Source organism: Papio anubis, chromosome 5 (assembly GCF_008728515.1).
Source record: "Papio anubis isolate 15944 chromosome 5, Panubis1.0, whole genome shotgun sequence".
Taxonomy (NCBI): Eukaryota; Metazoa; Chordata; class Mammalia; order Primates; family Cercopithecidae; genus Papio; species Papio anubis.
The window spans coordinates 17249821-17262718 of record NC_044980.1 but is presented as its reverse complement, the minus strand read 5'-3'; the positions used below and the strand labels follow the sequence as shown (position 1 = coordinate 17262718).

General features: G+C 35.3%; 1 long non-coding RNA gene across 1 annotated transcript; it reads left to right on the top strand.

The window, feature by feature from the left end:
- The first annotated feature begins 985 nt into the window (after positions 1-985).
- On the top strand, positions 986-5909 carry LOC108586245. The gene is made up of 3 exons (XR_001903265.3): positions 986-1403; positions 2746-2860; positions 5513-5909. It is a non-coding gene; the product is annotated as an uncharacterized LOC108586245 (long non-coding RNA).
- The last annotated feature ends 6989 nt before the right edge of the window (positions 5910-12898 follow it).

Genomic DNA, 12898 nt, shown 5'->3' with positions numbered 1-12898 from the left:
TAAGGATAATTGACCACATTTACTCACAATTATTTATGGGAACAAAAACACATTGTAAGTCCTCAATCGATCAGGTCTTCCTTAGTGTGCTATTTAGACTGGGCTAAATAGATACAGGATGGCACCGAAAAGGGTGAAAACCAAACCTTAGCGTAAATCTGTTTTTCTTGTTTGTAGTCATTTGTTTTTCTCCCTCTGGACAGCACCTGAAGCTTCCAGTAATGTCACCAATTTGTATTAATACTGCAGATCTTCTTAGACTTTACACCCGTACACGAAAGGACATGGGGTATTTAGGAAAACGTGTACTTCCAAACCTATTTGTTTTGGTACTGGCAGTAGAATAAACAGAGATATACCTGACTAACTGGGAAGCCTGGAGCATGTTGCCAATTTTCTCTGGATTTCAGGCTCCTCACCTATTACATCTCTCCATCTACTCAGAGATTAGACTGAATAATGATTTATAAGACAATTTTCAGTTTTAGCGATCTGTGATATTTTGAATATAATCCAGGCCTTTGAGTCTGCCAGTAGGCTTTTTTTTTTTTAACTTTGAAATGAATCCAAATTTCTCTTTCCTCTTTTCCACTCTGCTCCCAAAGTACTTTGTTTTTCATTGCTGGCTGAGATACTGAGAAGATACAGCATATGCACAATTTAGTTTTGAAGACAATTATTCAAATTTTCCAATAGAAATCTTCTATTTTAATATTTTAAAAGTACTTTGGAAGTAGCATTTCAGATATAAATGGAAAACTGGTAGTGTAAGGATGAATACAGTAATTTTAAAAATTTCAAAGAAAATGATTTAACTTATTCATGAGAAAGCAATTATTTTAAATATATTTAAGTTCAAAGATGTCATTTACTATCCATAAATGTGAGTCATGTATTCATAATTATTATTTAATGAACATTAATAATAAAGCACATTATTCTGAAGTCTAATCCTGTCTCTAATATGAATAAGGAAAATGATAGCTATAGCAACAAAAATTTCACATTGTAAATTTATTACCGATACATGAAGCATTTTGAGATTTTCAGTCCCAAAACTGTTTATCTAAATTTGAGCAGGGTGTTTCTTCTGAAAGGATCGTTGGTTAACAGAACAAGGGACTCCTCTGTTCTAGATTCAAGGAATGCAAAGGTAAACATAATTCTGATTCTAATTCTCAGTGAAAAAATTCCTGTCACTGTTGCCTTAGTTTCCATAGAGAATCTGACACAATTTCCATAAACTCCATCCTCAAACACACAGATAATGTTGACTTTCTCTAGCTGTAGCAATGTGAATTTTCCCTTAGATTGGAGAGATCTCAACCCTTACGTTAGGTTCTGCTACTCCATGGCTTAGAGGTAGCTAGGCAATGGAAACTTCATATTGCTGTTTTGAAGCGGTAAGTACACCCCATGAGTGTATTAAACATTATACCCCTGTACTAGGTCGAATATTGTCTCCCCTAAATTTATGTTTCCCAGAAACTCAGAATATGAATTTCCTTGGAAATAGGGATTATATAGATATAATAAATTAATCTGAGGTTATACTGAATTAAAGGGGGTCTTAAATCCAATATGACTGCTGTCCTCATAGGAGGAAAATTGGGACACAGAAACACAGACGTAAGTGGGAGACGGCCCTGCAAAGACAGACGCAGAGATCAGTGATGCCGCAGCAAACCAAGGAAGGCCGAGGAGTGCCAACCATCAACAGAAGCGAGGGAGGGGCAAGGAAAGCATCTTCTCTAAGAGCCCTCTGGAAAAGCATGGGTCACTTGACATTTCATTTTAGATTTCCAGTCTCCAGAAATGTGGGAGAATAAATTTCTAATGTTTTAAGCCACCCAGTTTGTAATATTTTCTTATGACAGCTCTAGAAAACTAATACACCCTCTCTCAATAAATTAGTAAGTGATGTGTTATACAATTAAAATTAATTGTATTTAAAAGTTTTTAAGTATTCACTAAGAACATACAAACAAAGTAAATACATAGCACATACAAGACAAAAATAATGGACAAGAGATATAAAGTGAATACTAGAGAAATAAAGAAAATAGAATGTTGCCTGCATTTTGGAAATTTCTCCATCATATCTCCCTCACCCAGATATAATTGCTTTCCTGAGTTTTATTTCAATTATTTCTTGGATATTCTTTAGTTTAACACCTTAGCATGTATTCCTAAACAATATATTTTAGTTTTAACTCTTGGATGACTTCATGTAATTGAAATCATAAAATACAGTCATGTACCACATAACAATGTTCATTCAACAATGAATCACATACACGATGGTAGTCCCATAAGATTATCATACTGTATGTATTTTTACTATGAATTGTCTATGTTTATATATACCAATAACATTTTATTACAATTGCCTGCAGCATTTGGTACAGTAATTTGCTGTACAGATTTGTAGCCTAGGAGCAATAGGCTATACCTATTATACACCTATAGCTTAGGTGTATAATTGGCTATGCCATCTAGGTTTGTGTAAGTATACTCTGATGTTGAAACAGTGATGAATTTATCTAAAGACGTATTTCTCAGAACATATCCCTGTCTTTAAATGACATGTGACTGTACGTGTGTGTTTTTACTGGTTGACTTTTAAAGTTTATCTATGTTATACATGCTGCCATATGTTCATTTGCATTAATGTACTATAATTCTGAATGAAATGTACCATTATTTTCTTATCCATTCTACTGTTGAACATTTGGTTTGTTCCAGAGTACAGCTATTATGAATAATACTACCATGAACATTCTTGTACATGTCTTCATATGTGCAGAAATATATAACTCTACTTACTCCATACCTAAATTAAAACTGCACCATCAGTGAGGTATGCATAACTTAAAATTATTTATCAACACTCTTGTACCAGTTTTCACTCCTCTCAGCAGTATATAAGTCTCCATTGTTCCATAACCTTTCAGACACTTTACATTGCACAATATATTTCACTGTGTGTGTTAAGGTTCTCTAGAGGGACAGAACTAATAGGATAGATACATAAATAAAGGGGAGTTTGTTAAGGAGTATTAACTCACACGATCACAAGGTCCCACAGAAGGCCATCTGCAAACTGAGGAGAAGGACAGCCAGTCCAAGTACCAAAACTGAAGAACTTGGAGTCTGATGTACGAGGGCAGGAAGCATCCAGCACAGGAGAAAGATGTAGGCTGGGAGGCTACGCCGGTCTCATGTTTACACATCTTTCTATCAGCTTTATATTCCAGCCATGCTGGCAGCTGATTAGGTGGTGCCAACCCAGGTTAAGGGTGGGTCTGCCTTTCCCAGCCCACTGACTCAAATGTTAAACTCCTGTGGCGACACCCTCATGGACACACCCAGAATCAATACTTTGCATCTTTGAATCCAATCAAGTTGACAGTATTAACCATCGTACTGTGGTTATGATTTTAATTGCTCTAAATTAGTAATACGGTTATGGAGATATATAACCTTTGCTCATTTATTTGCCTATTCAAGATTTTTGCTCATTTTTTTCTATTGAATTTTTTGTTTCCCTTAATGACATTTGGAGTTATTTCCATATTCTAGATACCAGTTCTTTATTGGTTATACGTATTGCAGCTACCCTCTCTCGCAATATGAAGGGTCATCACATACAGTGGTATGTATCATGCCAAAAACAAGGGCACCCAGCCAAGCTGGTGAGTGAGAGCTGAATCTCATCTTGTGCTTCACTCATGGAGCTGCTCTTATGAGACTATAGTACCCAAGGAGGTTGCCTTTTTTTTTCCCCCTCTATCGCCCAGGCTGAAGTGCAGTGGCACGATCTCAGCTCACTGCAACCTCCGCCTCCTGGGTTCAAGTCATTCTCCTGCCTCAACCTCCTGAGTAGTTAGGATGACAGACACACACCACTAAGCCCGGCTAATTTTTGTATTTTTAGCAGAGACAGTGTTTCACCATATTGGTCAGGCTGGTCTTGAACTTCTGACCTCGTGATCCACCTGCCTTGGCCTCCAAAAGTGCAGGGATTACAGGTGTGAGCCACCGTGTCTGACCAGAGGTTGCTTTTCTAATCTATAGTGCTCTTATCTCACCACCTGTCCTTTCACTCTTAGGTCTTTTCATGAACAGCAATTGCTAATTTTAAAGTGGTAAATTTTATCAGTATTTTTCCTTATGGTTAGAACTATTTTGTAGCTGGTTTAAGATGCTTCCTTATCTTAAGGGATCAAATAACTTCTCCCAGATTATTTCAACTTCTTTATTACATTTAAGTCTTTAATGTAAAATTTTATTTTAATTGGATACCCAATATTCCCAGCATGATTTAATAAAAAGCAACAATTGTGTTTTCCATATTACTCCATAGTAATACATTTGCCAGAAATCAAATGCCAATTATTGAAGATATTGTTTCTCTATGATTCTCATCGATTGGTGTGTTTGCCCATGAAACAATTCTAAACTAGCTTTATTACTATTTTTTATAATATGTTTTGATCTGTTAAATGAAGTTCTTCCAACTTTTACTTCTCCAAGACTGTTGTGACAATATTTGGTGCTTCACATTTCCATATAGATTATAGACTGTTATACACAAGATCTGACACACACACACACACACACTTGAAATTCTGGTTTTAAATCCATACACATATTTGGAGAAAATTGAGATAATGCAAATGTCCCACTTTCTATTTTGTAAACATGGTATATTTTTTAATGTATGTGAATTATTTTATGACCCTTCTCTCCAGGCCATGAGTTTGCAGAAACAGAGGAGGGGAAGGTTCACTTCTGGTTCATGCTTAGTCTGAATAGCCTCTGATTTTCAAGTAAATGTGGGAAGGATCTCTTATAAGCCTCCTTACCTTGATAGTTCTGGGCCCTTCTACTTTCCTAACTGAAACTCCATTGTGAGGTATTAGAAAATGATCTCAAGACAAAATCAGCTGCGATGCTCTCACATTTTTTGTTACCTGAGTTCATAATTTTCTACAAAACCTGGCACAATTATTCTGCACTATTTTTAAGCACTTCAATCCCATTAAAAAATTAAAGAAAATATTTTGAGCATTTATAAAGATAATTGATCCTACGAAACTAGCTCATTGCTACAGGAAATGGAATGTCAAATATACATTTTATAAAAGACTATTTTAGGCATTTATTTTTAAATAATAAAATATGGAGGGCATGTAAAATAACTGGAGAATTCTTAGAATGTTTAATGTTAACCTGATGTTTTAAAATTATTTTATATGTACCATATGTCAGTTAATTCATATTTCATGTTATTTGTCAATATATTAATAATTTAAAGACAGAAAGCACGAGCTTCATGAAGAAAAAGTTAATCCCTCAAACATGGGTTTTAAACTTCATGTTTTGAATGCCTTCATTTCTCTAAAGATCTTTCAAGCATTGCTATGTAGGAATAGGTGAAGAATAAATGAGCCCAATCAATAAACCTCACTTTACAAACAATAATTCTGTGTTTTCTTCTCCTTATTAGGTTGGAATTCGTAATGAAATATAGTTGAAAGAATATCTGCCAAAAAGAAATACTTGAAAACCACTGGTCTGTAAAAATAAAGAAGATTCTCAAGTATGCTGATTAAATAGTATCTGAGCTACTGTATTATAATCTGAAAGCCATACCTCATGAAATGTATCCAGTGGAGAGTCGTCTCAATTAATTCTAAGGAAATCTGAACTGCATTATATAAGAGACTATCATTTGTTCAGCAAGTATTTATTTACCGGATTTTCACTAATCCACTGGGCACTGCTGATACAAGACTGAAGAAGAGGAGAAAAGGTTTTTTGGCTGATGAAGCCGACATTTTAGTGGGTGAGACAGGAAAAAACATACAATAAAATAATGGTCAATACAGTACTGGCAACGATAATCTGTATTTTTCAAGTTGATGAGTTCATAAAATGTGCAGAAAAAGGTATAAAAATTTTAACTAATAAATACAATTGAAATACATCTGAAAGTCTTGAAAGCCAAGTAGCCGACTCCTATTTTTAATTTAACAAATACATAAAATTTACTTACATAGGGATGTTTTCAATTTGCAATTGAATCATAAGTTAGTACCAAAGATTAGTAACAAAAGGGAATCTTCATCTCTGTATTCCTTCTTTAACTTTATATTCAAGATCTTCAGATTTCTTTTTCTTTGTATTTTTTCTTCTCCCTACCTTTGGACATTTATCATGTTGTCTCTGTAATGCCCTTAAATGTTTAAACAAAAATGGATGGTGAGAGGCAAGGGACTGTGAAGCTCATTAAAATAACCCACTCTTCCATTTTGCAATTTGCAAAACATAGGGACATCTTTTGTGAAATACAACACTTCTGCCTCTTTCAATTTATTAGATCTTGCCTCTGGCCTGTAACAAAAGTCGAAGACACTGAAGAAACCATAAAAGACCCCTCCACTGTAAAAGTCAATGAAATTGTTCCAGGGCAGGGAATTATGTGTCAAGGCAAGCTGGCAGTGGCATCTGCTGCTGTATTGACTGTCCGTGTTTGCTCAAATGCTCTGGCCAGCTGAATTGTGTCTCCTTTCTCTCCTCACCTAACCACATGTGTTCCCCTAAGGCCATCTTCTAGCTGAAGGCGTATGTGGCAGAAAACCAAAGTAGCACTCTTCTTTAATGTGAGGACATTACTTGTGAAATTTTCTGCTACCACAGCTGCTGGCATAATCAGAGAGAGAGGTCCGTTTAGTGCAGATAGGAGGGGCCAGGACAGAGGGAAACATAGAGGAGATAGGAGTGCCCTGATGCTCTGAAGGGAGCAGCCTGCCCACATTGATGTTTTTTAGATAGTTTTGATTTTTCATTTATTTTAATGGCTATACAAAAAAATATATGTTTTTTCCCTTTTTAGTTTCTCACTCAACTTTGGTCCCGTCTCCAAGAAATCGCTTTATGTATATACAAATGTTCAGCTTGTAATATTTTGTCACCCATCATTTAATTCTGTGAAATAAGTGTTACCATTTTCAGTTGATTTTAAAAAACAGTATAATGTTCTAGATGAGTTTGTATTTTAAATATTATTTCAACAGCCTTACTATATTTTTAAACTTTGACCAAAAATTGTGCTATTGGACAACTCAGATTTTTGAAATTCTACATGAGTTTTTTTTTTTTTTTTTTTTTTTTTTTTTTTAGATAACAGATCATATTTATTATATTTAAAATTCAAGGAGAGACTACATTAGAGATGCTATTAGATCAGCTTCTAATTTCAAAGATTTCTAAGATATGGAATGGTTATTCCTTATACAAATTTAAAAAGCCAATGCTGAAGAAATTCAGCTGCATAGATGCACCATGAGGTGGAAAGATGCTCCATAACTCTTAATTAAACTGCATTAATTACACATAAAAGGAAAATGTTTCATTTCATTGTTGTTTGGAAACCAAAGAAAGAAAAGACTGAATTTTTACATAGTGTTAAAGAGATTGCATATCTGTACTAAGTTTAAGACAGAGGCAAAATGTATTTTATTCATTTGTCCTGCACCAGTTAGAAATAAAATTCAACTTCCTTTTACTTTTCTTTTTGAGAATAAAAAACTCAGTCTAAGGAAAATCTTAAGGTTTTTGTTTTAAGTGATCCACTGTTCTAGAAGTTTAGTATTTTGTTTAAAATATTTATGCTCTGTATTCCACCAAGTCTAGTTTTAAAACAAAACAAACAACAAAATACTTCTGTAACTTGGAGTTTAAGGTGAAAGAAACCAATTACATGGTTTGAAAATATCACACTTTTCATCTCTCTTTTTTTAAATTTTTTTTTTTTTAAATTTATTTATTATTATTATACTTTAAGTTGTAGGGTACATGTGCATAACATGCAGGTTTGTTACATATGTATACTTGTGCCATGTTAGTCTGCTGCACCCATCAACTCGTCATTTACATCAGGTATAACTCCCAATGCAATCCCTCCCCCCTCCCCCCTCCCCATGATAGGCCCCGGTGTGTGATGTTCCCCTTCCTGAGTCCAAGTGATCTCGTTGTTCAGTTCCCACCTATGAGTGAGAACATGCGGTGTTTGGTTTTCTGTTCTTGTGATAGTTTGCTAAGAATGATGGTTTCCAGCTGCATCCATGTCCCTACAAAGGACGCAAACTCATCCTTTTTTATGGCTGCATAGTATTCCATGGTGTATATGTGCCACATTTTCTTAATCCAATCTATCACTGATGGACATTTGGGTTGATTCCAAGTCTTTGCTATTGTGAATAGTGCTGCAATAAACATACGTGTGCATGTGTCTTTAGAGCAGCATAATTTATAATCCTTTGGGTATATCCCCAGTAATGGGATGGCTGGGTCATATGGTACATCTAGTTCTAGATCCTTGAGGAATCGCCATACTGTTTTCCATAATGGTTGAACTAGTTTACAATCCCACCAACAGTGTAAAAGTGTTCCTATTTCTCCACATCCTCTCCAGCACCTGTTGTTTCCTGACTTTTTAATGATCGCCATTCTAACTGGTGTGAGATGGTATCTCATTGTGGTTTTGATTTGCATTTCTCTGATGGCCAGTGATGATGAGCATTTTTTCATATGTCTGTTGGCTGTATGAATGTCCTCTTTTGAGAAATGTCTGTTCATATCCTTTGCCCACTTTTTGATGGGGTTGTTTGTTTTTTTCTTGTAAATTTGTTGGAGTTCTTTGTAGGTTCTGGATATTAGCCCTTTGTCAGATGAGTAGATCAGGTAGTTCTTAAAGACATAAATACAAAAATATTCTGTGATGGACAATTTAATCCTATGAGACTTTTTATTCATTATATTAGAGTAAGCATGATACTGATGAAGTCTATTCTATACATGCTTCTATAGATGTATGCACATAGATATGCATTTGCATATTTTTTACTAGCCTGAGGAAGAATTTATGGCCAATATGTTTTCCTCTTCATTATTACCAGCACAATTTGTATTTTAAGGATTTTAACTTTCTAGTACCATGTTTCTCTAGCTCATTCTGATTTATGATTCCATATATACAGGTTGAGTGTCCCATATCTGGAATGCTTAGGACCAGAAGTGTTTGGGATTTTGGAATATCTGCATATATATTATGAGATTTCTGGGAGATGGGACTCAAGTCTGAATAAGAAATTCATCTATATGTCTCATACATCTTATATGCATCACCTGAAGGTAACTGATTTTTCCTTTGGTGACACTGAATAAATTCAGTGTTGTATGTGTGCACTTTGACTGCCACACCTCACACAGGCTCCAGTGTGGAATTTGTCACTTGTGGTATCATGTTGGCGCTCAAAAAGTTACAGATTATGGAGCATTTATGAACAGATTTTCAGATTAGGAAATGTTCAACCCGTAAAACCTATTAACTTCCTGCTGTTAAAGACAAGGATTTATTTCACTTCTGCCACTCCCAAAATACTCTACCTGCCAATTATACCATTGTTTCTCTACCAGTTGCCACCATAATTTTAAATAATATGTATAGGCTTCTACTTTTGATTGCATTAATTGGAGACAATATTTTTTGACTCTACCCTTGATGATGGGATAGATGAGCAAATCAGTTCTGTAACCCTTCTTTCTCCCTGCTTGCTTGTCATTCCCAAATCTTACTGGAAATAAGTTTGCTTTTATGTTACCATTGCTGGTGTTCTTCTCCGTCACATAGTTTCCTCACACTGTTTTCTTAGGTTGTGTATACAAGTTTAAAACCAATAGAACAATATAAATTATTTTAATTGTATCTAATTATAATTGTTAAACTAATTAATTTTATAGTATGTAATTATATTAATTATAACATTATAATTATGTATTCTTCTCTTTAGTTCCAACATTTTAGTCTTGTGCAACTTTAAACTAAAAATCTTCAAAAAAATTTTTGTATGCTCCACCAATTATTTACAATCAGGCTAACATATTAGTTTGCTTCTTACCTGAATTACACCTTTCTCCACAGTTAGGAGTTGCTTTTGCTTTTTCTTTTTTGCTGAAGTCACTATCCTTTATTGAAGGTACATTTTTTTAATTTTATAACAAATATCTTCCAGCTCTTCTTTGTCTCTTGCTGAGAATCCGACGTGACTGATGCTCGCCAGCATCTGATCTTGAGTAAATTGTTTTGTATCAGGGGAAATACGTTTTTTGTTGTTGTTATTGTTGTTGTTTGTCTCTTTTTTTAAATCTGGAGTACCCAGTTACAGGTAGTTTGTTCATGCAATTGGTCTTAACTATATAATAAATTTCTTATTATTGTCTATTGTAACATCTGACTTTTATTCCTGAGTCTGCCTCACAATTCTGAACTGGACTTAAGCCTCTGCAAACCAATGGCCCAACTCCATTCTTGGACCCTTGTTCTCTGTTTTCCTGGATTGGGGCCACCACCACCTCTGACTTTCACTCCATACTGCTGGATCACTTTCATAAGGAATTTCCTAAGAGCACATGGTAAAAATGTTCTGAATCTTAAAACGTCTGTAATCTCTCAGCATTGACTAATATTTTGACTGGCTGAAGTACAGGATGAAAGTAACATTGAAAGCACTCTATTCTATAAGCTTTTCAAAACAAATCTTACATAAAACTGATTCTTTCAGTAGGCAGATGGATAATTTTCTATCCTTCTACACTACAGCTTTTTATCATCTATCTACAAGGTAATAAATTTCCAATTGATGTGCCTCAAACTCTTGTTGTTTACCATTCATCATTCTCTGAATTTGAAGACAGATGCATCCTGTGAAGTCTATAAAACTTTCTTCTTTTATCATTATGGAATGTTTCTCTCTCCATTGCCACTGCTTTATCTGTTTGCAACTCCTACCATGGCACCTCATAGATAGATTATCTCTGTTGTTCTTCCAGCTTTCTATTGCTGCATAACAAATAAACCCCAAGTTCACATATTACTGAGGTTGTGAAGAAACAGGAGTTCTCACACAAAGTTGATGAGAATGTTAATTGGCACACTATTTTTGGAAGGCAATTTGGCAATTTAATATGACATACCCTTTGATTACTATTTTACGTATTTATTTTACAAATATATTTTCATAAGTGCTCAAACACATATAAGTATAGGCATGTTAATTAGAGAAAAATCTGGAATACTAAAATTCTTTTTGTTTTTTTTGAGACGGAGTCTCACTCTGTCGCCAAGGCTGGAGTGCAGTGGCGTGATCTCCGCTCACTGCAAGCTCCTCCACCTCCCGGGTTCATGCCATTCTCCTGCCTCAGCCTCCCGAGAAGCTGGGACTACAGGCGCCCACCACCACGCCCGGCTAATTTTTTTTGTATTTCTAGTAGACACAGGGTTTCACCGTGTTCGCCAGGATGGTCTCGAGCTCCTGACCTCGTGACCACCCGCCTCGGCCTCCTAAAGTGCTGGGATTACAGGCGTGAGCCACAGCGCCCGGCCCTAAAATTCTTAAAAAGAGATAATTCAATAAAATACATTTAACCAATAAAATAACTTATGGATATTTAAAAATGAGCCTATAACTGATGTAAAAATTAGTAAAAATAAGATTACAAGCAAAATTAATGTTCTACATTCTTATGAAGAATATACAAGCATGTATGTATATACACATGTATATGCATATATATATCCCCCTGAAATTTATGTGTACAAAATAAATTGTAGCTATCACCCTGTAATTTACATGTACATAGAAAATATATAAAAGAGTAACTATTAAAAGTTATTTCTTTTAGATATGAGGTTAGATGAGGATAGAAAAGATGTAAGAAACATTTTTTACCTTTTTATGACCTGAATTATTTTGTTTTATGGATTATTTTTGCAATTAAAAACACAGTAATTTTTAAAAGGGAAAGTGATCAATAGAGGAATAGGGGATGAGATAGCATGCTAAATAGGAAGCTATGGAAGCATTGAGAAGGTAGACTCAATCTGCTTTGAAGGAAAGAGTGCCTGAATTGGTTGCATTGGCAGAAAGGATTTATTCACGCAAATAAAGAAGGAATGTCCTGATCAGACATGCATTTTATAATAATCATTCTAACTGAATGTGGTTGATAGAACATAAGGTAAGATTGAACTTAGGCAGGTTTCCGCTGTTCATTTGTGGTAATAATTAAAGTCTAAAATAAGTAACGCCTTACCCAAGATTTATGACACAGTGGGAACAGAAAGGACCAGCTGCTTGAATGGATTGCATGTGGAATGCGAAATACAGATATGGCCTTAGTTTTCTATCGTTGCTGTAGCAATTTACCAACAACATAGTGGCATAAAACAACACCCATTTAATATCTCACAGGCATCTGGGTAGACTGTAAAAAGTCAGGCATTGGGTATGTCAGGCACCTGTGTGGACTGTAGACAAGGTGGATCCTCAGCTAATCTCACAAGGCCAAAATCAAGGTGATGAAATTTGTTTCCAGAGGTTCTGGGGCTGAATCTGCTTCCAAGCTCACTCAGGTTGTTGACAAAATTTAGTTCCTTGCAGTTGTAGCAATGAAGTCCCTATTTCCTAACTGTCACTTGGGGACCATGCTTTGCTCCTAGAATCTGTCTGCACTCCTTCACACACTTTCCGTGAGCCCTTCCTCTAGCAATGGCAGGCCAAGTCACTCTGTCATTTTGATTGTCTATGACTTTTCTCATCTCAACTTTTTTATTATTTCCAGAGAAAGTTTACCACTTTTAAGGACTCGTGTGATTGGGTTGTGCCCAGATAACCCCTGATAGCCTCCTTATTTTACTGCCTATGATTTAATTACATCTACCAAGTCCCATTTGCCATGTTACATAACATATTCAAAGGCTCCAGGCATTAGAGTGTGGGCATCCAGGTATTAGGGTGTGGGACATCTTTAGATGTTCATTATTTAACTT